The sequence below is a fragment of the Schistocerca serialis genome, chromosome 6 (assembly GCF_023864345.2).
Source record: "Schistocerca serialis cubense isolate TAMUIC-IGC-003099 chromosome 6, iqSchSeri2.2, whole genome shotgun sequence".
Taxonomy (NCBI): domain Eukaryota; kingdom Metazoa; phylum Arthropoda; class Insecta; order Orthoptera; family Acrididae; genus Schistocerca; species Schistocerca serialis.
Window position 1 is genome coordinate 438995488 of NC_064643.1, and position 20030 is coordinate 439015517.

The 20030-nt window shown below is 45.2% G+C and overlaps 1 protein-coding gene across 2 annotated transcripts in view; it reads left to right on the plus strand.

The window, feature by feature from the left end:
- LOC126484008 (adenylate kinase isoenzyme 1) overlaps positions 1–20030 on the plus strand; it is a 109890-nt gene that overhangs the window by 1059 nt on the left and 88801 nt on the right. The window lies entirely within an intron of this gene.

The following is a 20030-nucleotide window of genomic DNA, read 5'->3' on the forward strand; positions in this document are numbered from 1 at the left end:
AAACACACACACCCATGGCCGAAGGAGGACTCGAACCTCCGCCGGGACCAGCCGTTCATGTTGAAGCGTATGACGTTTGAAGAAAATGTTTATTAAAGTCAGCACCATTTTACACCGTTTAGGTGCTTCGCTGTATTTCGTTTAGTACAAGTGCAGTAGGAGAACATTTGTACGTAAAACGTACCAGCTTCATTAAAACTCAACTAGGTGAATGATTTGCGCATGCAGTTACAGTTTTCCGAATAAAACATGTAAGCTACGAAAAATCTCTATTTTTCAAACGGTGTTGGTCTTAAGACTACACTGTTCGCCTACTGAGCTAGTGACTGCGAAAGTCTTGAGGCCGAAGAGAAAATTAGTTTACAGCGCAGAAGATGATCTGACGGAGAGGGCGACTGTTTACCGACGACGCAGTGGTGCACGGGAACGCGTCATCTGTGGGTGGCTGTAGAGTGGCTACTGGATGACTTGGACGGAATTTCTGTTTGATGTCACCAATCGCAGATTGCTCTAAATGTAGAAAAATGCTAGTTAATGCTGATGTATAGGAAAAACTATGATATAATGTTCTAAAACAGTGTTAGCGGTGTGCTGGTTGACAGTCACAAAGACACAAAGTTACTGACAGATAGGAAATGGAACGAGCATTCAAGGTCGATAGTAGGGAAGACGAATGGTCGACTCGGATTTATTGCGAGAATTCTAGAGAAGCGTTGCTCATCTTTAAAGGAAATACCGTGTAGAACACTGGTGTGGCCGACTCTTGAGTACTGCTATAGTGTTTGGGACTCACACCAGGTCGGACTACTGGAAGACATCGAAGCAGTTGAGAGGCATTGGTTACCGGCAGGTTCAATCAATACGCGATATTAAGGAAATGCTCCGTGAACTCAAGTGGAAATACACTCCTGGAAATTGAAATAAGAACACCGTGAATTCATTGTCCCAGGAAGGGGAAACTTTATTGACACATTCCTGGGGTCAGATACATCACATGATCACACTGACAGAACCACAGGCACATGGACACAGGCAACAGAGCATTCACAATGTCGGCACTAGTACAGTGTATATCCACCTTTCGCAGCAATGCAGGCTGCTATTCTCCCATGGAGACGATCGTAGAGATGCTGGATGTAGTCCTGTGGAACGGCGTGCCATGCCATTTCCACCTGGCGCCTCAGTTGGACCAGCGTTCGTGCTGGACGTGCAGACCGCGTGAGACGACGCTTCATCCAGTCCCAAACATGCTCAATGGGGGACAGATCCGGAGATCTTGCTGGCCAGGGTAGTTGACTTACACCTTCTAGAGCACGTTGGGTGGCACGGGATACATGCGGACGTGCATTGTCCTGTTGGAACAGCAAGATCCCTTGCCGGTCTAGGAATGGTAGAACGATGGGTTCGATGACGGTTTGGATGTACCGTGCACTATTCAGTGTCCTCTCGACGATCACCAGTGGTGTACAGCCAGTGTAGGAGATCGCTCCCCACACCATGATGCCGGGTGTTGGCCCTGTGTGCCTCGGTCGTATGCAGTCCTGATTGTGGCGCTCACCTGCACGGCGCCAAACACGCATACGACCATCATTGGCACCAAGGCAGAAGCGACTCTCATCGCTGAAGACGACATGTCTCCATTCGTCCCTCCATTCACGCCTGTCGCGACACCACTGGAGGCGGGCTGCACGATGTTGGGGCGTGAGCGGAAGACGGCCTAACGGTGTGCGGGACCGTAGCCCAGCTTCATGGAGACGGTTGCGAATGGTCCTCGCCGATACCCCAGGAGCAACAGTGTCCCTAATTTGCTGGGAAGTGGCGGTGCGGTCCCCTACGGCACTGCGTAGGATCCTACGGTCTTGGCGTGCATCCGTGCGTCGCTGCGGTCCGGTCCCTGGTCGACGGGCACGTGCACCTTCCGCCGACCACTGGCGACAACATCGATGTACTGTGGAGACCTCACGCCCCACGTGTTGAGCAATTCGGCGGTACGTCCACCCGGCCTCCCGCATGCCCACTATACGCCCTCGCTCAAAGTCCGTCAACTGCACATACGGTTCACGTCCACGCTGTCGCGGCATGCTACCAGTGTTAAAGACTGCGATGGAGCTCCGTATGCCACGGCAAACTGGCTGACACTGACGGCGGTGGTGCACAAATGCTGCGCAGCTAGCGCCATTCGACGGCCAACACCGCGGTTCCTGGTGTGTCCGCTGTGCCGTGCGTGTGATCATTGCTTGTACAGCCCTCTCGCAGTGTCCGGAGCAAGTATGGTGGGTCTGACACACCGGTGTCAATGTGTTCTTTTTTCCATTTCCAGGAGTGTAGTTGGAGGAAAGGAAGCATTATTTTCGCAATTCACTATTCGGCAGGGTTAGAGGCTGGCATTTGCGACAGACTTTAGAACGATCCTACTATCACCACAGAAACATTTATCACAAGGATTGGGAAGATAGCCAAGGGCCTTGCCGCAGTGGTAATACCGGTTCCCATCAGATCACCGAAGTTAAGCGCTGTCGGGCTGAGCACTTGGATGGATGACCATCCGGTCTGCCGAGTGCTGTTGGCAGCGAGGTGCACTCAGCCCTTGTCAGGCAAACTGAGCAGCTACTTGACTGAGAAGTAGCGGCTCCGGTCTCGTAAACTGACACACGGCCGGGAGAGCGGTGTGCTGACCACGTGCCCCTCCATATCCGCACCCAGTGACGCCCATGGGCTGCTAATGACACGGCGGCGGGTCAGTACCGTTGGGCCTTCATTGCTTGTTCGGGAGTAGTTTAGCTTATCGGGAATATAAGAGAAATAGGGGCTCGTACGAAGCTTACAGGCTGATTAGTAGTAGCTCAGGGTAGCCTTAGCCACGCACCGTATGGTGGCTTGCAGAGTAAGGACGAAGATGTAGATGTTCTTCTAATAGTTTACACGTCTATGCACCTCCACCCTGCACTGCACAACGGAATATTCCAGATACCTTCTTTTCTCATACATTTCAATTTACTTGTAGTAGCCGCGCGGGATTAGCCGAGCGGTCTAGGCGCTGCAGTCAAGGACTGTGCGGCTGGTCCCGGCGGAGGTTCGAGTCCTCCCTCGGGCATGGGTGTGTGTGTCTGTCCTTAGGATAATTTAGGTTAAGTAGTGTGTAAGCTTAGGGACTGATGACCTTAGCAGTTAAGTCCCATAAGATGTCACACACATTTGAACATTTTTGAACTTGTAGTATCGTTTGCTTGGCGACGCTTCTGTTATACAGGCTGAGCTGAGACAGACCACAACATATATATCCAGAAAGAGTAAATACACTGAATGACAAAGAAAAAGTGAAGAACGCAGAACGGGAGGAGCAAACAAAATGAAACTTTGTAGTTTTGAGAGAATATGTGATGTTATTTCAGTGTTTACAAGATCGAGTCTAATTTGCAAACAACTTTACAGAATTAGAGCATTTATCAGTATGACATTGCATCCCCTGTGCTCTGGATGCATCCAGATTGGGAAGCATGTCATAATGCCGTTGTAACCTCGCTGACGCAAGCTGCTCACAAATGTGGTAACTGGTCGATAATATCCTGGATATTGAAAGTGGCACAATGTTTATATTCCAGCTGGTCCCACAGATGTATTGCCGGGGACAGATCTGGGAATCTCACTGGTCACGGGAGTAACTCAACGATAGGTGGACAGTTGACAGAGACACGTGAGGTATGCGGTCGAGCGTTGTCTTGCTGAAAAACGTCACTAATATACGGTCGCGGGAAAGGTGACACGTGACGACATAGGATCTTCGTCTGCATCGCTGTCCGGTAAGAGTTCCCTCAGTCACTACCAGCCTTGACCTAAAGTCACAGCCGATGGCTCTCCGTTCCCTAGCGCCAGGAATAACAGCGCTATGCCTCGCCAAAACATTGGAAGAATGGGACCTGTTCCCAGGTTACCACCATATTCACCGACGGTGGTCATCTGTTGTATGCAGAACCGCGATTCGTCGCTGAATGCAATGCGATGTCATTCATCAACAGTCCATGCTTCCTGGTCAAGGCACCACCCCAAACGCAGCCGTTTGTATTGCGGTGTTGACACACAGTACGCACGGGACTGGCTTCTGCTAGTGTCGACTAATGATGTGGGATATCGCAGATTATTACAGGGAGTCCATTTCGTGTCCTTGGATGGCAGGCACTGTTGTGAAGGGATTAAGATGTGCTTGCAGCACAATACGACGATCCTCCCTTGGGGTGGTCACACATGGTCGACCAGAACCTTGACAACAAATATGCCTGTCCTCACAGTCCAACATCGAGCCATTGTAACATCCGAATGCCCCTCAAATGTGGGTACTGCACGATATGACCAGCTTCCAAATGGAGATCCACAATGACGCCACTTTCAAACTCCATCACCTGTTGATAGCGCTGTCTCGCAGGAGTACGCAACAGCTCCGTGTTTTTCACAGTGGTCACTCAACATGTGACTCTATATATCCTACCAGGCCTGGTAACAACACTAAACTCGAACAGCACTACTGCATTCTAGTTGCTGTTCTACCAGGAAGTTTCATGTCGGCGCACACTCCGCTGCACAGTGAAAATATCATTCTGGAAACATCCCCCAGGCTGTGGCTAAGACATGTCTCTGCATTATCCTTTCCTCCAGGTGTGCTAGATCTGCAAGGTTCGCAGGAGAGCTTCTGTGAAGTTTGGAAGGTAGGACACGAGGTACTGGCAGAATTGAAGCTGTGAGGACGGGTCGTGAGTCGTGCTTGGATAGCTCATTTGGTTACCGGCTCGGTAGCTCAGCGTGTTCGGTCAGAGGGTTAGCTGCCCTCTGTAATAAAAAAAATTGAGTTAATGGATCAACGATGAACTTGAACAAGTGATATAGGACGTCCTCACCGAACAACTAGAACGAATAATATCGAACAAAATGAGATTTAAAATAAAGTTGGTAGAGGACTTGCGCGCGAAAGGCATAGGTACCGAGTTTGAATCTCGGTCCAGTACATAGTTTTAGTCTGCCAGGAAGTTTCATATCATCGAACATTCCGCTGAAGAGTGAAAATTTCATTCATGAAACCGATGTGTTTTTAATTTTCGGATATATTTTTTTCAGCAACAAATGGAAACGACATTCTATGAGGACTTCTACTAAATGCAACGAACTGATCTAAAATTAATACACAAATCAGAATCGCGTCGCCAAGAGAAAATGTCTCACAAACGTCTGCTGTGCTGTACCAATTGTCAGATACGATTCGTGTCTTTATTATGACGATTATAAAGTCGTCAAAATATTTACCTTTGATACCTGCTATAATCCAATTGGCAACAGACAATACTGCAAGCTGAATTCCGTCTTTAGTTACTGCACAACAGGTCCGTTTTATAAGCCATTTCATGTCTTCAGGGAGTGGAGGGTGTTTCATTGTAGGCCTCTTGCTTTGTTTTTTTCCCGCAGATAAAAGTCCAAGGTGGTAAGTCCGGTGCATGTACAGGCCTCTTTGTGTTTCCAAAACAACTGATTCAAAGTTCTCCAAATGTTCTGGTGAGAATGAGTGTATTTATCGGTGCGAAATGGTGCAGCATGGTAGACGTTTTTGGCACCCCTACGGCAGATAGCGGGACAATGGGTTGCAGATGTGCTACCTTATTACTTTTTCATCAACTAAGACATAATTTATGACTTTGAAGACTTCTTCGAAGGCTCTTTCCAATGCTGCAATCCTTTTAAAAAAATATATCACAATTTAGCACATACACAGGACAATTTTTTTCCACCGATGAGACGAGACGAGACAAAAAAGGTCTAATGGACTTATGTCCGGGAATGGATGGTTTCCTTGCTAGAGATCATTTATCCAATCATACTTCGTTACAGAGACTGCGGTCTAATAAGCGCTGTACCTTGCAGCCACAGTTACAGTGTGCGTGGTTTCCTCCTATTCCTCATATGCCATGACCTAGCACCCTCTCCTGCCATAGTAATTGATAATATCGTGTCCGATTCATTTCTCTTGCTGACTCACCTTGTAGGGATGAGGTACAGCGTTTACACAATGGTTCCGTATTCGATTCGAGAGCTTGCCGACATTGTGTTTACTTACGGAAAAGCAAATGACAGCAGGCGGTGAGCAGTAACGTTGTATCAGGAGACCTATGCACTCAATGTTTGCAACAGTGTTTCGCCGTTTGTCTGAGACAGGGCCATTTCAGGAAGTAGGAAATCATTGAGGATGTACCCGAAATATTCGGACACCAGACTCCTAGGAAAATGTGATTAACAGTGAGGAAGGCGATCGCGGTGTCAGTACCAGGCAGTTGGTCCGACAGTACAGTGTAAGCACACGACCGTCCGGAACATTCTCCATGACAATTGTTACTACCCTGCTTTGAGGCACATGGAAACTATTTTCAACACATACTGTAACTGTGCTTGCACGGTACAGCGCGTATGAGACCGCAGTCTCTGTAGCAATGTACGATTGAATAAATTGTCCTTAGGATGGAAACCATGCATTTCCGGACGTAAGTTCATTATACCTCTTTTGTGCCGTATTCTCACAACGATCAATCCCTAGTGGAAAAAATCACTCTGAATACGTTAAAAGCTAGTTTCGAACCTCGTAAAATTCGTAAAATTGGAAATTTGTGGTAAGGTCTTATGGGACCAAACTGCTAAGATCATCGGTCCCTAGGCTTACACATTATTTAACCTAGCTTAAACTAACTTACGCTAAGGACGATACACACACAAGCCCATGCCCGAGGGAGGATTCGAACCTCCGACGGGACGGGAGGGGGGAGGGAGGACCGAGCGGCTACCCTGCGCGGCGTAAAACTCGGGTTGTTGTCCACAATAACTTAGCGAAACCTTTTCATTAATCGGGCATGGATGTGTGTGATGTCCTTAGGTTAGTTCGGTTTAAGTAGTTCTAAGTTCTAGGGGACTGATGACCACAGATGTTAAGTCCCATAGTGCTCAGAGCCATTTGAACCTTCTCATTAATATACATGTTTGATCGAAAGTATCCGGACTTCCCTGTGTTAAGCAGATGTCACAAGAGGATGACCTACCAGTGTAAAACGAGGCGGGGGTGTCGTGTGTTGTCAGTAGAGAAGCAATAACCTATGGAACTTCACTCCAGATCTCAGCACTCAATATCACTGTCACAAAAGGGTTCAGAACACTGCTGCAGAAAAAAAAGACAAATTTAAACGAACGCAAAATCTCCAAGATTGACGATCTTTTACAGAAGCTCGAAATTTATCGCGAACTTCAATGCGAGATGCTTATAATAGTTTCCCTGACGAAACTTTGTCTCGAAACCTGGCAGAAAATCCACAGAGATTGTGGTCCGATGTGAAGTATCTTAGTGGTAATAGTAATAGCAATAGCAATGGAGGTATTTTTGAAGACAGTGCTGCCAAAGCAGAGTCACTAAACACAGCATTCCGAAATGCCTTCATCATAGAACACGAAGTAAATATTGCAAGATTCGAATCAAGAACAGCTGCCAACATGAATAACGTACAAGCAGATATCCCCGGAGAAGTGAAGCAACTTAAATTACTTAACAAAAGCAAGTCTTCCGGTCCAGACTGTGTACCAGTTAGGTTCCTTTCAGAGTGTGCTTATACAATAGCTCCATACTTACCCATCATATACAACCGATCGCTCGACGAAAAATCAGTACCCAAAGCCTGGAAAGTTGCACAGATCACACCAATATTCAAGGAAGGTAGTAGGAGTAATCCATTAAATTACAGGCCCATATCGTTAATGTCAATATACAGCAGGATTTTGGAATATATAATGTGTTTGAGCATTATGAATTACCTCGAAGAAAGCCGCGCGGGATTAGCCGAGCGGTCTAGGCGCTGCAGTCATGGACTGTGCGGCTGGTCCCGGCCCGGCGGAGGTTCGAGTCCTCCCACGGGCATGGGTGTGTGTGTTTGTCCTTAGGATAATTTAGGTTAAGTAGTGTGTAAGCTTAGGGACTGATGACCTTAGCAGTTAAGTCCCATAAGATTTCACACACATTTTAACATTTTTGAACCTCGAAGAGAACGGTCTATTGGCACACAGTCAACACGGATTTATAGAACATTGTTCTTGTGAAACACAACTAGCTCTTTACTCACATGAAGTGTTCAGCGCTATTGACAAGGGATTTCAAATTGATTCCATATTTCTATATTTCAGGAGGCTTTTGACAGTGTACCACACAAGCGGCTTGTAGTGAAATTGTGCTCTTATGGAATATGGTCTGTTATGTGACTAGATTCGTGATTTCCTGTCAGAGAGGTCACAGTTCGTAGTAACAGACGGAGAATCATCGAGTAAAACAGATGTGATCTCTGACGTTCCCCAAGGTAGTATTATAGGCCCTATACTGTTCCTTATCTATATAAACGATTTAGGAGACAATCTGAGCAGCCGTTTTAGGTTGTTAGCAGATGATGCTGTCAAATCTAAAGGCCGTAAATTCAACCAAATACCTAGGAATTACAATTACAAACAACTTAAATTGGAAGGGATACATAGAAAATGTACATGTAGATGTTCTCTGGTTTCGGCTCTCGAGTAAGAAGTAGTTGCCATTCCTCCACAGACAATCAGACACCTCACTAACGGTATCCCCCGCACAGTTCGAACCGTCGTAAAGGCGAATCATGGATTCACCCCCTATTAATGTTCACCAACAGGTGTACGGATACTTTTTATCAATATAGTGTATTTGATTTGATTTTTTGATTTGATTACATCAGCGAAACAAAAACAGCATTGGTCAAGCCCGCTGCTGCCCGCACAAAAACAGGGTTTATTGTGAGGGATCGCTCCTTGTATCTCTAGTAAATCCAACCAATGTCCTTGAAGAATGTAAGGAGATCCTTTACCAGTGCTTTGCTAGACACAGTGTCTTCAGGTCTGGTTGATCCAAATTATCTGTGTCTTTCAATCTCCAGTGACTCGCATTCGAAGATCAAATGTGATGCGGTTTCCTCGCCCACACCACGCATCCTACATTTGGGGTCTTCTTCTATTATCCCCATTGTATGTAGGTGTTTTTTGAAATTCTCATGGCCTGTCAACAGTCTAACCATGAGTGTCATTTCTCTTCTGTTAAAGCCTAGGATTGAGAGACTTCTCTTAGAACATGGCGTCGCTTTTGGACCTTAGCCCAATATTCTACATGCTGTCTCCTTGTTCAGTCTTGTAGTTTTATTTTGTTCATCGCCTTGGTGATTGTCAGGACAGGTTCCCGTCCAATAAATGGTGTCATCGCCGCCATCCTGGCCAACCTATCGGCTTGCTCATTACCATTAATCCCTCAGTGAGCAGGGACACACAATTGGTTTACCCTATTGTTTTCCCCTAGCTCCGCAAGGACTTTATGGCATTCTGCTACGATCTTTGATCTCGTTGCAGAGGCTGCCAGTGCTTTCAGGGCTGCTTGGCTGTCTGAATAAACCTCTGTAGCACCTCCGCAAATTCTCCTCCACACACTCCTTGATAGCCGGCCGGAGTGGCCGTGCGGTTCTGGGCGCTACAGTCTGGAGCCGAGCGACCGCTACGGTCGCAGGTTCGAATCCTGCCTCGGGCATGGATGTGTGTGATGTCCTTAGGTTAGTTAGGTTTAATTAGTTCTAAGTTATAGGCGACTAATGACCTCAGAAGTTAAGTCGCATAGTGCTCAGAGCCATTTGAACCATTTGAACACTCCCTGATAGTAGATATTTCTGCTTGAAACACAGTGGCCATCTTCCCTAGAGAGACTGCACTCTCCAGCCTTGGCTGCACTCTGTATACCCCGGCCCTATCACCTTGGTCTGTTTTCGAACGTCAGTGAACCAGACTATGCCCCCAGTGTATTTACTCTTTCTGGATGTTTTTGGGGTGGTCTGTCTTAGCATTAGAGAGGCAGCACGAGCTGCAATAATACAGCAACGGGGAAATAGGGAACTAAAACATCTACGTCTTTTCCAAAGAAGAATGTCGTCATTCGCCGTAACGGATCTACGAAATCTGCGAAAAATGTGATTCTAAAGGTCCGGGCAGGGACTTGGACCACGGTCCTTCTGAATGCGACTCCGGCTTCTTACTTAAAGAAGCCACATTTCAAACCACCAACAATTTTTCGTGGTTGATTTTCGTTGTCATAAATCTTTTTTGAAAAACATTGTGATCGTAAAACTATTTCTTTACAACGTCCGCTATTGGAATTTGGGTCGTTTGGACACTTTCAGGAGGAATACAGCAAAATGTTTACGCTTCACCATATTTTAAAATTGAAGAATGCCTCATACCTATACATATTAAGACTGGTGAGCGACTGATCTTCGTTGATGAACATCACTGAAGATGCTGGAAAAAGTTACCGCTGAAACAGATGCAGCGCAGTACTCGACTTATTAAACTGTGAAACACGAGTAGCATCTCTTCCCGAGGGATAGCACAGTTGCGCTTTCAGTGTCTTGTTGTAGCTCCTCCAGCATGTGAGGGTTATTTGAGTACACCCCCAGTTTGCCCCACAGGTAAAAATAACAAGGGGAGAAATCAGGCGATCGAGGTGGCCAGGAAATTGCACTGCCTCCGCTGATTGTCCTGTCCGCCTTGCTATGTCAGTGAAAACGTACCTAATAAACTCCTTATCTTCGTCATATACTCGTATTATCGAGGGCGTGATCCACGTACAGATCCACGTACAGATTAAAAAGCTTCTAGACATACGGGTTAGTATTAATATCTTGATGAAAGAATCGAGTTACGATGTGTACACCAGACATTGCGGACGAAACTTGACCTTATGCACCAGATCTCCAAAGAACAGGTGAGGACTTTCTGTTACACAACGGCGCGTTTTCTGAGGTTTTAGATACCAGGACAGACAGAACCAGGCCTCACGTGAAGATATAAGTGTTGATTTCAATTCAGTCAGAAACCACGAGTAGAACTTAAGACGCCAAAGTTTGTTTCGACGCTTTAATTGATGTGTAACAGTAAATTTGTAAGGATAGAGGTAATGTTTCGACACGGCGATCTCTTAATTCCCTCTTTCACAGATATATGACGTTGAGATTTCGTCGGACTTTGTTCCAGGTTTCCTTCATTCGAGCAATTTTTTTCTGATGTTCGAACTCTTTTCGGATAGTTAGGGTTTTCATTCGCTACTACAGGCTGCTGCGCGGCATTTTGCCACGAAGTATTGCGTTTCAGACTTTACTGGAGCTTTTGCCAAAACACTTCCAGTTTTCAACTATAACGCAAACAGTTTCTGTTCCCTGATACCAGATTGATTTCAGTACGTTCGGCTTGCGCTAACGACATCAGCTTTAAAGCCACCTGTGAAGGGGAAAAGCTATGCACAAGTGAAAGGGCCATTGTTTGTCTCGAATAATTCTCTATTATCTCTATTATTAGAGACTGAGCATAATCTCTATTTGACAGGAACGGAAAAAGAAAACATGAGGAGGGACGGACTGGGATTGAAGCTTGGTATTCCCGAAATATCTTAACCATTCACGACAGTGGAGTTAACACCCAGCAGAAATAAAAAACTTAAAAGTTCCACTCCGCACAATGTCAGCAATTGCTGTCTGTTGGTGGAATACTCGCCTACTGATAATTATTCAATCTTACCAATAACAGATGATTTTGCCGATGCAGCTGTGCTTTACCAAAAGAAAACAATTTCATATTTAAAGTAAATCACACAATTAAAAGAAACCAATATTGCATTCAGCGAATATGTATTTCCTCACTTCGCGATAGTATTTAGTCTCACTCGATATAGAATGAAAGTAAATGAAACTTAATTTAGTTCCTTGTAGTGTTTTTAATTTCCGGAACTTAGGAACAAATCGAACTTCTCATTTCCGGTACAGTAACCAACGAGTTTACATTTCACAACAGTCAGAGATATTATCTTACAAGGAGAAAACAGCATAGAGAAAGAATAAGGAATGATGGCGCTACAGACCAAAGCGCACCATAGACGGTAAATAATATTGGGCAGTATTTCCTAATGCGTCATAATCTGTACGCCGAACCCACGGGAAATACGAGGGGATCTGTAACAATTGTAGTCTTGCCCGATATATCACAAATGCTCGGCTACGTCCAGGGCCAGACGGGAAATCGTTAGGTCAGTGGAAAGGTACCTAATAAACTCCTTATCTTCGTCATATATTATCGATGGCGTGAGTCTATGTAAACACGCAGATACGAAAGATTAATGTTGTTTCGAATTGTAACTCGCACCCTGCTGGAGACGATAGCTGCAGCTTCTAAGACACGTACTGTCATGTGCTGTGATATATACCATTGGGTCTGTATCTCCCGTCGGCCCCGACTGAATATGTACGGGTGAGATTGAGAGGTTGCGCTGTAATATTGAGAACATCAAAAACTTGTGAAATATATTGCGCTGCCTCGAAATTTCGGCAGTATTGACAACATACTTAACAGTCTTTTGCGTGCTACACAGACCACAGCGGTTAGGTTAGCTTAGGTTCCTTGTTGTACGGAAAATAAGTTCAAAACAAGATGATAGGGTATTATTATTATTGGAGTATATCGAAATGTATAAATCATTTCTGGCATTGTGGGATGTTAGGGCAGAAGTGTTCAGAATCAAGAATCATATGAGTTCTTGCCCAGAAAATACTGGGAAAGACATGAAGGAAGATATTTTTAAAAAATTAATTAAGGCAAAGTTATGAATAAACATATATGTGGGTATGTATCTCTGTCTACAAATTACTTATCCAATACAATTCTTTAGTGCACGTGTTATTGCACGACACATTTCCATAACTATGGCTCAATGCACTAAATTTCAAGTCTTCGAGAGAACTTTATCAAGGTGTCACAGCGCTGACTAGGTGAATCTGCGTCTCTCATTATGTTATTTTGTATCTTGATTATGGGGCATGGGCATCTGCAGACATGTGTTCAGACGGGAGGAGTGAATGTCACTCTATGGGGACGCCAATGTATGGGGAGGACCAGTTCCACAAATGTATCAAATGTTGGACCATCAGTGCACAAAAAGAGATGACAATGTTTTTATTCCGTTCAACCACAATTCTCTTAACAAGTTTTCGCGAATGATCTTTGACGCTCTTCAAACAATTTTAAACTAACCTTTTTTCCGCTTGCAACAAAATAGAGCAATTACCGAAACAGCAGCTCCTTTATCGTCTAGAATTCCGAACACAATATTACTGCAAAATATTATTGATAAAATAGTTCACAAAATTATTGAGCAGTAGGTAGAATGTCAATAGTGTTGCACAATAATTACGGCACTATTACAGCACAATTATTATTATGCAATAATGTTGGCCATCCAGGGACCGCTTTATGCTGTACTTTGCTCTGAAGCCGGCGCCGCAATGTTTGATGTCCCATTAGCAGACTACTGTTTACGACTGATTCTTGTTCTTAATTTCTGTCGTGTGCACGCATCATTTGTTTTAAATAGAAAATGTTACAGTGCTTTCGTGAATAGTACGGCGTCAGGAAGGCACATTTCATACCTTTCTGTCCTCTTAAATCTTATTTGTTTCAGTAATATTACACATTTACTCTCATTAATGTAACTTTCTTTTTGTTGTACGTTTTGAAGAACCAAGAAGAGAAATATGCGATACGAAAAGGCTGCTTTCGTAATATAGCATTTTCCTTAACATGGACAGATGGAACTGATGTTCGGTCTATATCTTCCTCCCGAAAATATTTTGCTTTGTTTGGTCGATTTGCAATCTTTATTTCTTAGAGCGTTCACCTAGAGAGCTTTTCGAGTAGAGTTGATAAGAACTCTAATGTCAAATGACAGAAATAAAACCAATGCAGAAAAAGTAAACAGCGTAAACAAAATCCATGTACATAAAAGTAGATACCGCTTGAACGAGTCCACTTACGAATGAAATGTGATTCTTCTATACTTCAGACTATAATAAGAATTATTAGTAGGCCCTACACTCGTAAATGACACAATCTTTAATTTTTGAACAAAACTCATCCACCAGAAGCTGATGTTTGCGGCAACCATCATGACGGACGCCGGCTTCGCGTTTGGGATGTCATGACAACTCCCCTTATTATACCTACATAGTAAACAGTTAATGTCTATAGCAGAGAGCCAGCTTGAAACGAAGCAGCGAATGTTATGTAACACATAATACAACAAAATAGTGTTCGTGTTCAGTCGTTAGTAAAATAATGAAAATTAATCCGAACCCCGAAGGGGATATCCCGGCAAGTAAATACCATACGATCATTTCATTTCATCGCCAAAACGCTCCAGAGACCGACGTTGGCCGCGTTAGTGCACTTATCCTGTACCATTTCACTTCGTGTCCGCACCGATAGTGAGTGGTTAGCGTGACGGATTGCCGTCCTACGGGCCCGGGTTCGATTCCCCGCTGGATCGGAGATTTTCTCCGCTCAGGGACTGGGTGTTGTGTTGTCTTCATCACCATTTCATCCCTATGCGGCGCGCAGGTCGCCCAATGTGGCGTCGAATGTAATAAGACCTGCACCGAGGCGGCCGGACCTGCCCCGCAAGGGGCCTCCCGGCCAATGACGCCAAACGCTCATTTCCATTTCCATTTCACTTGGTTACACGTTACTGAGAACCGCGCGAGGTGGCACAGTGGTTAGCGCTCTGAACTTGCATTCGGGAGGGCGGCGGTTCAAGCCCCCACCGACCATCCAGGTTTATGTTTTCGATAATTTCCATAAATCTCTTAAGACAAATGCAGGGCGGCCGATTTCCTTCCTCATCCGTCCCTAATCTGGGCTTATGCTTCGTCTCTAATAATCTTCCCTCCTTCCATACTTTTCTGAGTTACCAGCAGTGATAACTAAAATCATTCACTGCTTGATTATTAGCGTTAGCTGTCAAAAGCCTAATAACAACCTTTTGCAGCGCGGACCGCTGCGAGACGCACATGAAGAGAGTCAATGGGATTCCGGGAGGTACCGACAGGGATTCAGAGCCCTGCCTACTCGGGCGCCGTGGTCAACTGAGCTAGGGTTCTCGGTTGAGCATCCATAACGCGAACAGTCCGATCGAGGTGGTCCGAAGGATTCTCGGTTGAGTTTAAATCAGGGAAGTTTGGTGGCCAGGGGATTGCGGTAAATACTATCTGTATTCTTCGAACAGCACACGTACAGTGCGAGCTGTGTGACATGTTGTATTGACCTGTTAGTAGATGACATCGTGCCCAGCCGGCCGCGGTGGCCGTCCGGCTCTAGGCGCTCAGTCCGGAACCGCGCAACTGCTACGGTCGCAGGTTCGAATCCTGCCTCGGGCATGGATGTGTGTGATGTCCTTAGGTTAGTTACGTTTAAGTAGTTCTAAGGGACTAATGACCTCAGATGTTAAGTACCATAGTGCTCAGAGCCATTTTAACCAGCCATCGTGTCGAGGAAAAACAGACTGCGTGTAAAGGTGGACATGGATCCCAAGGATAGATACTTACTTGTGTTGATCCATTGTGCCTTCCAAAATAACGACATCACCGAGGGAATTCCCTCCGGCATGCACTCCTCCGACGATTGATGCAAGGTATTTGCTTTCAGACGTTTAATGCTATACACACCAATGACCATCTGTCCGAGGATAATAAAATCTGATTATCTAAAAAGGCCGCCTGTTGGCTCTCAGTGGACGTGCAGTTGCGGTATTACCGTGCAAATTGCAGCCTTCGTTGCCGATGAATAGCAGTCAGCAGGGGTCCGTGAACCAGTCGCCAGCTGCGGAGGTCCATACCCAACAGCGTTCGCTGAACGGTCGTTTGGTGACACTGTTGGTAGCCTCTTCGTTCATCTCGATGGTCAGTTGCTCAACTGTTGCCCGTCTGTTCACCCGCACACGTCTCCACAGCCGTCGTTCAGCCCTGTCATCTGTGACCATGGTGCACCAGTTGCCTCGACGCCACTTTCTGATAGCGCCATTTTGCCGTCCACGATATACTTTAACTGCGGCGGCACTTGAATAGTTAACAGACTTACCCGTTTCGGGATAGCTTCCACCCTTAGCGCTGAAGCCAATGACACGCTCTTTTGGACGTCAGATAGATCACTGCGTTTCTGCGTTACGACAACGACTGCACTTTTTGACGCGTCTCCCCGACACTCTTTAACACTCTCTACTGCCTGTGCTGCCACCTGCTGTATGTGAGCGGTTATTGCACGTTGACATCGAACATAGGCGGTGGTCGCATTAACGTGGCTGGTCCGTGTATGTACTCCAAAAGTCAGTGTACAGTACATGACAAAGAGAGCACCGTACGAACATTATCGATTTTCTTTCATATTTCATTAGTGAGAGAAAAAAGACTGCTTGCATGCCTCTGTAAGTGCCCTAATTTGTCTTATCTTATTCTCATCATCCTTACGCGAGATATACAGGGTGAGCCAAAATGCACTTGATGACTCTCGATCTTCCACCATAACCGAGTCCGTTAACATGAGGTAGCAAATATGAGGTAGCCAAGGAGGTGGAAACGTGAGTTCTACTATGCCAAGACTGCTTGGTAGCTACAACAGGAAAACACAATTAATTAGCCGGAGTACAAAGTAAGAAAGTATTTATTACTTAACTTTGTTGTAGTCCATGATTTGTTGGATGACAATTATAGAAGACGCGACTAGACTAAACATCTGTAGAAAGACATGATTTAAAAGTCACAAATCTTGCAGTGACGAATTAATCTCTCGTAATATTGTATGTCGAATCCGGTGAATTTGAAGACTAACTTGGCTGTTCACATGACAGAACGTAGAATTGTTTATAACTGCCAACTTAGTGCTGTTGACTTTACTATAGTACTATTACGGAACTTTACAACTGGGCTACAAGACTTGATGGCAGCAACGACTGAGCTGCAGACGATGAATGACTAACATCGGCGCTGGCTGACCACTGAGCGCGGCTACGAACTGTAGACTGGCAGCACTGCACTACTCTCCTGCTACACCGGGCGCTAATGACCATAGAAGTTTTGCGCCCTAAAACCAAAAAAAAAAAAAAGTACTCTCCTGCTGCACATGAAACGGCCTAGCGGCGCCTCCCGGCGAGCATAAGTACTGCGACTGGCTGTGTACAGTCGTTCTTCTATTCCGTTTATCGAGAGAATCGCATGCGGCGGATCGATCTCTCAGACGGCGGTATGGTCGTATGACTGACGACATCATAACACTAATTCACGGAGTAATGTAACTAAGATGTAAAACTCGACACACTTGCCTGAAATGACATGGTGTTTTACTGAAACCAAAAAGGTTGCAAAACTTGGCCGGCAGATGGCGCTAGACAGCGTGGTGCGGCTTTTCAAACTGCCAGCTTGACGGGTGTGACGTATGTCGATATGTCACAGAATCGCATCAGCCCTAGCAGGCTGTATGGACCACCTCGTCACACGGATGCAGCGCCAACTAGATTTAGTGGACCACTGGACCCACAGGAACAAAATAACGGTCAATGCAGAGAAAACCAAAGTTATTGTCTTCACACGTCGGAGACCCATCGTCAATGAACGCCTACGAATATCAGACCAGCCACTCCCCTGGGCAACAACTGTAAAATACCTTGGAGTGCATCTGGACGCCAAACTGCTGTATAGTAATCACTTTATGGAGAAGAAGACGTCTGGCCTCAAAATGCTGGGAACTCTCCTCCCATTTCTGAAGAGCTCGTACCTCAGCCACCGCACGAAACTCCATTTGTACAACGCCACAGTCGAACCTTCTATTTTCTATGGATCGACCTCTTGGGGTACTACGTGTGCCACTAACTACAAGAAGTTATAGGTTGTACAAAGAAGATGCCTACGATAGATCACTGAAGCCCAATGGTGGATCCGGAATCATGATATTCATCGAGCCTTAAGCGAATCTTACCTCTCAGACAAGGACAAGGAGAAGGCACGAACCTTATTTCGGAAGTTGGACATGATACGTGACAGTATACCACAATTCACCACAGTAGGTACGGTAGAACCCTTACGCAACCACAAATATAAAGTACCGAAGGCGATAGTATTTGAGCCTCCGTAAATGATATCCTATGGTAATTCTCCATAATTTAAGGTCATAAAGTCCTTTAGCACTTCTACACTCATGTTTTCAAACACACACCAGAAGCAGCGAATTAAAGGACCCTTCTGTGTGCCCAAACTACAGCTGAAAGAAGAATAAATAAATAAACAGAAAATTTTTACCCTTTCCATTCCCTACAGAAGTAAAAATCAACGAAGTTGATCAGACTTCAGCACCACCACCACACACACACACACACACATACACACACACACACACACACACACACACACACACACACTAGCCGGCTGGTAAACACCTGCTCGGAGATACAACTTCTATGCAGGCTTGCGCTCCACCCCATCATATTGTTACACGTGGGAAAGACCTTTTGCGCACATTGTTTAGAGCGGACTGCGCAATGAACAGCCATTTACGTCATGCTCGGCCTCCCAAGATAACCAGATCTCAGTCCGTGCCGTTACTGATTGTGGGATTACCCGAAGTGGCAAGTCTACCGCGATCGCCCGATGCCATTAGGAATGCTAAAAGACAACCACTGACCGCAGTTTCCCACTATACATAATGATATGTTGCAGAATACTGTTCACAATATTGTCCCTCGACTACAGGTAATGTTAGCGAGTGACGGCCGACATGTTGAACATGTGACTGGCCAATGTATGTTCATAAGAACAGGAGGAAGAGATTAAACGAAAAGATAATTTTGTACTTATGACTTGAGAACTACGAATCCATATACCGATGAGGGGAAAGGAGCGTTCCTGTCTGGCATACTTTTAGCTGACGGGCAATTTTACTGTAACTAATTGCAGGCGTAAGCTCGAGACGTTAAACCTAATCTTCCTTCCTTCCTTACTGGCCTAAGATCTTAGCAATCATATACAACCGCTCACTTGACGAAAAGTCTGTTCCTAAAGACTGGAAAGTAGCACAGGTCACACCAGTATTCAAGAAAGTAAATACGAGTCACCCATTGAATTACAGACCCATATCACTGACCTCAATTTGCAGTAGGATTTTGGAGCATATACTGTACTCGCACATTATGAATCACCTTGAGGAAAATTACTTGTTGATACATAACTAACATGGGTTCATAAAATATCGTTCTTGTGCAACACAGCTAGCTCTTTATTCCCATGAAGTAATGAGTGCTGTCGACAAGGGATCTCAGATCGATTCCATATTTCTAGATTTCCAGAAGGCTTTTGATACCGCTCCTCACAAGCGACTGTTAATCAAATTACGTGCATATGGAGTATCGTCTTAGTTGTGCGACTGGATTCGTGATTTCCTCTCAGAGAGGTCATAGTTCGTAGTGACAGACGGTAAATCATCGAGTAGAACAGAAGTGGGATCTGGCGTTCCGCAAGGTAGTGTCATAGGCCCTCTGCTGTTCCTGATTTACATAAATATAGGTGATAATCTGAACAGCCCCCTTAGATTGTTTGCAGATGACACTGTAATTTACCGTCAAGTAAAATCATCAGACGATCAATTCCAATTACAAAATGATCTAGAGAGAATTTCTGTATCGTGCGAAAAGTGGCAATTGGCACTAAACAAAGAAAAGTGACGGAGGACATTGAAAAAGTGCAAATAAGGGCAGCTCGTTTCGTGTTATCGCGCAATAGGGGTGACAGTGTCACTAATATGATACGCGAGTTGGGGTGGCAATCACTGAAACAAAGGCGGTTTTCTTTGCGGCGAGATCTATTTACGAAATTTCAATCGCCAACTTTCTCTTCCAAATGCAAAAATATTTTGTTGACACGCACCTACGTAGGGAGAAATGATCATCATAATAAAATAAGAGAAATCAGAGCTCGAACGGAAAGATTTAGGTGTTCCTTTTTCCCACGCGCCATTCGAGAGTGGAATGGTAGAGAAGTAGTATGAAAATGGTTCTATGAACCCTCTGTCAGGCACTTAAGTATGACTTGCAGAGTAACCCATGTAGA